Consider the following 9,252-nt stretch of genomic DNA (forward strand, 5'->3'; position numbering starts at 1 on the left):
ACAGTCGCGCTTTACGGCACCTTTTACGACAGTCGCGCTTTACGGCACCTTTTACGACAGTCGCGCTTTACTGCCGATTTTACGACAGTCGCGCTTTACGGCCGATTTTACGACAGTCGCGCTTTACGGCACCTTTTACGACAGTCGCGCTTTACGGCACCTTTTACGACAGTCGCGCTTTACGGCCGATTTTACGACAGTCGCGCTTTACGGCAGTTTTACGACAGTCGCGCTTTACGGCACCTTTTACGACAGTCGCGCTTTACGGCCGATTTTACGACAGTCGCGCTTTACGGCCGATTTTACGACAGTCGCGCTTTACGGCCGTTTTACGACAGTCGCGCTTTACGGCACCTTTTACGACAGTCGCGCTTTACGGCACCTTTTACGACAGTCGCGCTTTACGGCCGATTTTACGACAGTCGCGCTTTACGGCACCTTTTACGACAGTCGCGCTTTACGGCACCTTTTACGACAGTCGCGATTTACGGCACCTTTTACGACAGTCGCGCTTTACGGCCGATTTTACGACAGTCGCGCTTTACGGCACCTTTTACGACAGTCGCGCTTTACGGCCGATTTTACGACAGTCGCGCTTTACGGCCGATTTTACGACAGTCGCGCTTTACGGCACCTTTTACGACAGTCGCGCTTTACGGCACCTTTTACGACAGTCGCGCTTTACGGCCGATTTTACGACAGTCGCGCTTTACGGCAGTTTTACGACAGTCGCGCTTTACGGCACCTTTTACGACAGTCGCGCTTTACGGCACCTTTTACGACAGTCGCGCTTTACTGCCGATTTTACGACAGTCGCGCTTTACGGCCGATTTTACGACAGTCGCGCTTTACGGCACCTTTTACGACAGTCGCGCTTTACGGCACCTTTTACGACAGTCGCGCTTTACGGCCGATTTTACGACAGTCGCGCTTTACGGCAGTTTTACGACAGTCGCGCTTTACGGCACCTTTTACGACAGTCGCGCTTTACGGCCGATTTTACGACAGTCGCGCTTTACGGCAGTTTTACGACAGTCGCGCTTTACGGCACCTTTTACGACAGTCGCGCTTTACGGCACCTTTTACGACAGTCGCGCTTTACGGCCGATTTTACGACAGTCGCGCTTTACGGCCGATTTTACGACAGTCGCGCTTTACGGCAGTTTTACGACAGTCGCGCTTTACGGCACCTTTTACGACAGTCGCGCTTTACGGCCGATTTTACGACAGTCGCGCTTTACGGCAGTTTTACGACAGTCGCGCTTTACGGCCGATTTTACCACAGTCGCGCTTTACGGCAGTTTTACGACAGTCGCGCTTTACGGCAGTTTTACGACAGTCGCGCTTTACGGCACCTTTTACGACAGTCGCGCTTTACGGCCGATTTTACGACAGTCGCGCTTTACGGCACCTTTTACGACAGTCGCGCTTTACGGCCGATTTTACGACAGTCGCGCTTTACGGCAGATTTTACGACAGTCGCGCTTTACGGCAGTTTTACGACAGTCGCGCTTTACGGCCGATTTTACGACAGTCGCGCTTTACGGCACCTTTTACGACAGTCGCGCTTTACGGCCGATTTTACGACAGTCGCGCTTTACGGCCGTTTTACGACAGTCGCGCTTTACGGCACCTTTTACGACAGTCGCGCTTTACGGCACCTTTTACGACAGTCGCACTTTACGGCCGATTTTACGACAGTCGCGCTTTACGGCAGTTTTACGACAGTCGCGCTTTACGGCCGATTTTACGACAGTCGCGCTTTACGGCACCTTTTACGACAGTCGCGCTTTACGGCACCTTTTACGACAGTCGCGCTTTACGGCCGATTTTACGACAGTCGCGCTTTACGGCAGTTTTACGACAGTCGCGCTTTACGGCCGATTTTACGACAGTCGCGCTTTACGGCACCTTTTACGACAGTCGCGATTTACGGCACCTTTTACGACAGTCGCGCTTTACGGCCGATTTTACGACAGTCGCGCTTTACGGCACCTTTTACGACAGTCGCGCTTTACGGCCGATTTTACGACAGTCGCGCTTTACGGCACCTTTTACGACAGTCGCGCTTTACGGCCGATTTTACGACAGTCGCGCTTTACGGCCGATTTTACGACAGTCGCGCTTTACGGCACCTTTTACGACAGTCGCGCTTTACGGCAGTTTTACGACAGTCGCGCTTTACGGCCGATTTTACGACAGTCGCGCTTTACGGCAGTTTTACGACAGTCGCGCTTTACGGCCGATTTTACGACAGTCGCGCTTTACGGCACCTTTTACGACAGTCGCGCTTTACGGCCCTTTTACGACAGTCGCGCTTTACGGCCGATTTTACCACAGTCGCGCTTTACGGCAGTTTTACGACAGTCGCGCTTTACGGCAGTTTTACGACAGTCGCGCTTTACGGCACCTTTTACGACAGTCGCGCTTTACGGCCGATTTTACGACAGTCGCGCTTTACGGCACCTTTTACGACAGTCGCGCTTTACGGCCGATTTTACGACAGTCGCGCTTTACGGCAGATTTTACGACAGTCGCGCTTTACGGCAGTTTTACGACAGTCGCGCTTTACGGCCGATTTTACGACAGTCGCGCTTTACGGCACCTTTTACGACAGTCGCGCTTTACGGCCGATTTTACGACAGTCGCGCTTTACGGCCGTTTTACGACAGTCGCGCTTTACGGCACCTTTTACGACAGTCGCGCTTTACGGCACCTTTTACGACAGTCGCGCTTTACGGCACCTTTTACGACAGTCGCACTTTACGGCCGATTTTACGACAGTCGCGCTTTACGGCCGATTTTACGACAGTCGCGCTTTACGGCACCTTTTACGACAGTCGCGCTTTACGGCCGATTTTACGACAGTCGCGCTTTACGGCACCTTTTACGACAGTCGCGCTTTACGGCCGATTTTACGACAGTCGCGCTTTACGGCAGTTTTACGACAGTCGCGCTTTACGGCACCTTTTACGACAGTCGCGCTTTACGGCCGATTTTACGACAGTCGCGCTTTACGGCACCTTTTACGACAGTCGCGCTTTACGGCCGATTTTACGACAGTCGCGCTTTACGGCACCTTTTACGACAGTCGCGCTTTACGGCCGATTTTACGACAGTCGCGCTTTACGGCAGTTTTACGACAGTCGCGCTTTACGGCACCTTTTACGACAGTCGCGCTTTACGGCCGATTTTACGACAGTCGCGCTTTACGGCACCTTTTACGACAGTCGCGCTTTACGGCCGATTTTACGACAGTCGCGCTTTACGGCAGTTTTACGACAGTCGCGCTTTACGGCACCTTTTACGACAGTCGCGCTTTACGGCCGATTTTACGACAGTCGCGCTTTACGGCACCTTTTACGACAGTCGCGCTTTACGGCCGATTTTACGACAGTCGCGCTTTACGGCACCTTTTACGACAGTCGCGCTTTACGGCCGATTTTACGACAGTCGCGCTTTACGGCCGATTTTACGACAGTCGCGCTTTACGGCAGTTTTACGACAGTCGCGCTTTACGGCACCTTTTACGACAGTCGCGCTTTACGGCCGATTTTACGACAGTCGCGCTTTACGGCAGTTTTACGACAGTCGCGCTTTACGGCACCTTTTACGACAGTCGCGCTTTACGGCCGATTTTACGACAGTCGCGCTTTACGGCCGATTTTACGACAGTCGCGCTTTACGGCAGTTTTACGACAGTCGCGCTTTACGGCACCTTTTACGACAGTCGCGCTTTACGGCCGATTTTACGACAGTCGCGCTTTACGGCCGATTTTACGACAGTCGCGCTTTACGGCAGTTTTACGACAGTCGCGCTTTACGGCACCTTTTACGACAGTCGCGCTTTACGGCACCTTTTACGACAGTCGCGCTTTACGGCCGATTTTACGACAGTCGCGCTTTACGGCCGATTTTACGACAGTCGCGCTTTACGGCAGTTTTACGACAGTCGCGCTTTACGGCACCTTTTACGACAGTCGCGCTTTACGGCCGATTTTACGACAGTCGCGCTTTACGGCCGATTTTACGACAGTCGCGCTTTACGGCAGTTTTACGACAGTCGCGCTTTACGGCAGTTTTACGACAGTCGCGCTTTACGGCCGATTTTACGACAGTCGCGCTTTACGGCACCTTTTACGACAGTCGCGCTTTACGGCCGATTTTACGACAGTCGCGCTTTACGGCAGTTTTACGACAGTCGCGCTTTACGGCACCTTTTACGACAGTCGCGCTTTACGGCACCTTTTACGACAGTCGCGCTTTACGGCCGTTTTACGACAGTCGCGCTTTACGGCACCTTTTACGACAGTCGCGCTTTACGGCCGATTTTACGACAGTCGCGCTTTACGGCAGTTTTACGACAGTCGCGCTTTACGGCACCTTTTACGACAGTCGCGCTTTACGGCCGATTTTACGACAGTCGCGCTTTACGGCAGTTTTACGACAGTCGCGCTTTACGGCCGATTTTACGACAGTCGCGCTTTACGGCACCTTTTACGACAGTCGCGCTTTACGGCACCTTTTACGACAGTCGCGCTTTACGGCCGATTTTACGACAGTCGCGCTTTACGGCACCTTTTACGACAGTCGCACTTTACGGCCGATTTTACGACAGTCGCGCTTTACGGCAGTTTTACGACAGTCGCGCTTTACGGCACCTTTTACGACAGTCGCGCTTTACGGCCGATTTTACGACAGTCGCGCTTTACGGCCGATTTTACGACAGTCGCGCTTTACGGCACCTTTTACGACAGTCGCGCTTTACGGCCGATTTTACGACAGTCGCGCTTTACGGCCGATTTTACGACAGTCGCGCTTTACGGCCGATTTTACGACAGTCGCGCTTTACGGCAGTTTTACGACAGTCGCGCTTTACGGCACCTTTTACGACAGTCGCGCTTTACGGCCGATTTTACGACAGTCGCGCTTTACGGCCGATTTTACGACAGTCGCGCTTTACGGCAGATTTTACGACAGTCGCGCTTTACGGCAGTTTTACGACAGTCGCGCTTTACGGCCGATTTTACGACAATCGCGCTTTACGGCCGATTTTACGACAGTCGCGCTTTACGGCCGATTTTACGACAGTCGCGCTTTACGGCCGTTTTACGACAGTCGCGCTTTACGGCACCTTTTACGACAGTCGCGCTTTACGGCACCTTTTACGACAGGCGCGCTTTACGGCCGATTTTACGACAGTCGCGCTTTACGGCACCTTTTACGACAGTCGCGCTTTACGGCACCTTTTACGACAGTCGCGATTTACGGCACCTTTTACGACAGTCGCGCTTTACGGCCGATTTTACGACAGTCGCGCTTTACGGCACCTTTTACGACAGTCGCGCTTTACGGCCGATTTTACGACAGTCGCGCTTTACGGCCGATTTTACGACAGTCGCGCTTTACGGCACCTTTTACGACAGTCGCGCTTTACGGCACCTTTTACGACAGTCGCGCTTTACGGCCGATTTTACGACAGTCGCGCTTTACGGCAGTTTTACGACAGTCGCGCTTTACGGCACCTTTTACGACAGTCGCGCTTTACGGCACCTTTTACGACAGTCGCGCTTTACTGCCGATTTTACGACAGTCGCGCTTTACGGCCGATTTTACGACAGTCGCGCTTTACGGCACCTTTTACGACAGTCGCGCTTTACGGCACCTTTTACGACAGTCGCGCTTTACGGCCGATTTTACGACAGTCGCGCTTTACGGCAGTTTTACGACAGTCGCGCTTTACGGCACCTTTTACGACAGTCGCGCTTTACGGCCGATTTTACGACAGTCGCGCTTTACGGCAGTTTTACGACAGTCGCGCTTTACGGCACCTTTTACGACAGTCGCGCTTTACGGCACCTTTTACGACAGTCGCGCTTTACGGCCGATTTTACGACAGTCGCGCTTTACGGCCGATTTTACGACAGTCGCGCTTTACGGCAGTTTTACGACAGTCGCGCTTTACGGCACCTTTTACGACAGTCGCGCTTTACGGCCGATTTTACGACAGTCGCGCTTTACGGCAGTTTTACGACAGTCGCGCTTTACGGCCGATTTTACGACAGTCGCGCTTTACGGCAGTTTTACGACAGTCGCGCTTTACGGCCGATTTTACCACAGTCGCGCTTTACGGCAGTTTTACGACAGTCGCGCTTTACGGCAGTTTTACGACAGTCGCGCTTTACGGCACCTTTTACGACAGTCGCGCTTTACGGCCGATTTTACGACAGTCGCGCTTTACGGCACCTTTTACGACAGTCGCGCTTTACGGCCGATTTTACGACAGTCGCGCTTTACGGCAGATTTTACGACAGTCGCGCTTTACGGCAGTTTTACGACAGTCGCGCTTTACGGCCGATTTTACGACAGTCGCGCTTTACGGCACCTTTTACGACAGTCGCGCTTTACGGCCGATTTTACGACAGTCGCGCTTTACGGCCGTTTTACGACAGTCGCGCTTTACGGCACCTTTTACGACAGTCGCGCTTTACGGCACCTTTTACGACAGTCGCGCTTTACGGCACCTTTTACGACAGGCGCGCTTTACGGCAGTTTTACGACAGTCGCGCTTTACGGCCGATTTTACGACAGTCGCGCTTTACGGCACCTTTTACGACAGTCGCGCTTTACGGCACCTTTTACGACAGTCGCGCTTTACGGCCGATTTTACGACAGTCGCGCTTTACGGCAGTTTTACGACAGTCGCGCTTTACGGCCGATTTTACGACAGTCGCGCTTTACGGCACCTTTTACGACAGTCGCGATTTACGGCACCTTTTACGACAGTCGCGCTTTACGGCCGATTTTACGACAGTCGCGCTTTACGGCACCTTTTACGACAGTCGCGCTTTACGGCCGATTTTACGACAGTCGCGCTTTACGGCACCTTTTACGACAGTCGCGCTTTACGGCACCTTTTACGACAGTCGCGCTTTACTGCCGATTTTACGACAGTCGCGCTTTACGGCCGATTTTACGACAGTCGCGCTTTACGGCACCTTTTACGACAGTCGCGCTTTACGGCACCTTTTACGACAGTCGCGCTTTACGGCCGATTTTACGACAGTCGCGCTTTACGGCAGTTTTACGACAGTCGCGCTTTACGGCACCTTTTACGACAGTCGCGCTTTACGGCCGATTTTACGACAGTCGCGCTTTACGGCAGTTTTACGACAGTCGCGCTTTACGGCACCTTTTACGACAGTCGCGCTTTACGGCACCTTTTACGACAGTCGCGCTTTACGGCCGATTTTACGACAGTCGCGCTTTACGGCCGATTTTACGACAGTCGCGCTTTACGGCAGTTTTACGACAGTCGCGCTTTACGGCACCTTTTACGACAGTCGCGCTTTACGGCCGATTTTACGACAGTCGCGCTTTACGGCAGTTTTACGACAGTCGCGCTTTACGGCCGATTTTACCACAGTCGCGCTTTACGGCAGTTTTACGACAGTCGCGCTTTACGGCAGTTTTACGACAGTCGCGCTTTACGGCACCTTTTACGACAGTCGCGCTTTACGGCCGATTTTACGACAGTCGCGCTTTACGGCACCTTTTACGACAGTCGCGCTTTACGGCAGATTTTACGACAGTCGCGCTTTACGGCAGTTTTACGACAGTCGCGCTTTACGGCCGATTTTACGACAGTCGCGCTTTACGGCACCTTTTACGACAGTCGCGCTTTACGGCCGATTTTACGACAGTCGCGCTTTACGGCCGTTTTACGACAGTCGCGCTTTACGGCACCTTTTACGACAGTCGCGCTTTACGGCACCTTTTACGACAGTCGCACTTTACGGCCGATTTTACGACAGTCGCGCTTTACGGCAGTTTTACGACAGTCGCGCTTTACGGCCGATTTTACGACAGTCGCGCTTTACGGCACCTTTTACGACAGTCGCGCTTTACGGCACCTTTTACGACAGTCGCGCTTTACGGCCGATTTTACGACAGTCGCGCTTTACGGCAGTTTTACGACAGTCGCGCTTTACGGCCGATTTTACGACAGTCGCGCTTTACGGCACCTTTTACGACAGTCGCGATTTACGGCACCTTTTACGACAGTCGCGCTTTACGGCCGATTTTACGACAGTCGCGCTTTACGGCACCTTTTACGACAGTCGCGCTTTACGGCCGATTTTACGACAGTCGCGCTTTACGGCACCTTTTACGACAGTCGCGCTTTACGGCCGATTTTACGACAGTCGCGCTTTACGGCCGATTTTACGACAGTCGCGCTTTACGGCACCTTTTACGACAGTCGCGCTTTACGGCACCTTTTACGACAGTCGCGCTTTACGGCCGATTTTACGACAGTCGCGCTTTACGGCAGTTTTACGACAGTCGCGCTTTACGGCCGATTTTACGACAGTCGCGCTTTACGGCACCTTTTACGACAGTCGCGCTTTACGGCACCTTTTACGACAGTCGCGCTTTACGGCCGATTTTACGACAGTCGCGCTTTACGGCCGATTTTACGACAGTCGCGCTTTACGGCAGTTTTACGACAGTCGCGCTTTACGGCACCTTTTACAACAGTCGCGCTTTACGGCCGATTTTACGACAGTCGCGCTTTACGGCAGTTTTACGACAGTCGCGCTTTACGGCCGATTTTACGACAGTCGCGCTTTACGGCCGATTTTACGACAGTCGCGCTTTACGGCACCTTTTACGACAGTCGCGCTTTACGGCAGTTTTACGACAGTCGCGCTTTACGGCCGATTTTACGACAGTCGCGCTTTACGGCAGTTTTACGACAGTCGCGCTTTACGGCCGATTTTACGACAGTCGCGCTTTACGGCACCTTTTACGACAGTCGCGCTTTACGGCACCTTTTACGACAGTCGCGCTTTACGGCCGATTTTACCACAGTCGCGCTTTACGGCAGTTTTACGACAGTCGCGCTTTACGGCAGTTTTACGACAGTCGCGCTTTACGGCACCTTTTACGACAGTCGCGCTTTACGGCCGATTTTACGACAGTCGCGCTTTACGGCACCTTTTACGACAGTCGCGCTTTACGGCCGATTTTACGACAGTCGCGCTTTACGGCAGATTTTACGACAGTCGCGCTTTACGGCCGATTTTACGACAGTCGCGCTTTACGGCACCTTTTACGACAGTCGCGCTTTACGGCCGATTTTACGACAGTCGCGCTTTACGGCCGTTTTACGACAGTCGCGCTTTACGGCACCTTTTACGACAGTCGCGCTTTACGGCACCTTTTACGACAGTCGCGCTTTACGGCACCTTT

Source organism: Zonotrichia albicollis, chromosome 32 (assembly GCF_047830755.1).
Source record: "Zonotrichia albicollis isolate bZonAlb1 chromosome 32, bZonAlb1.hap1, whole genome shotgun sequence".
Taxonomy (NCBI): domain Eukaryota; kingdom Metazoa; phylum Chordata; class Aves; order Passeriformes; family Passerellidae; genus Zonotrichia; species Zonotrichia albicollis.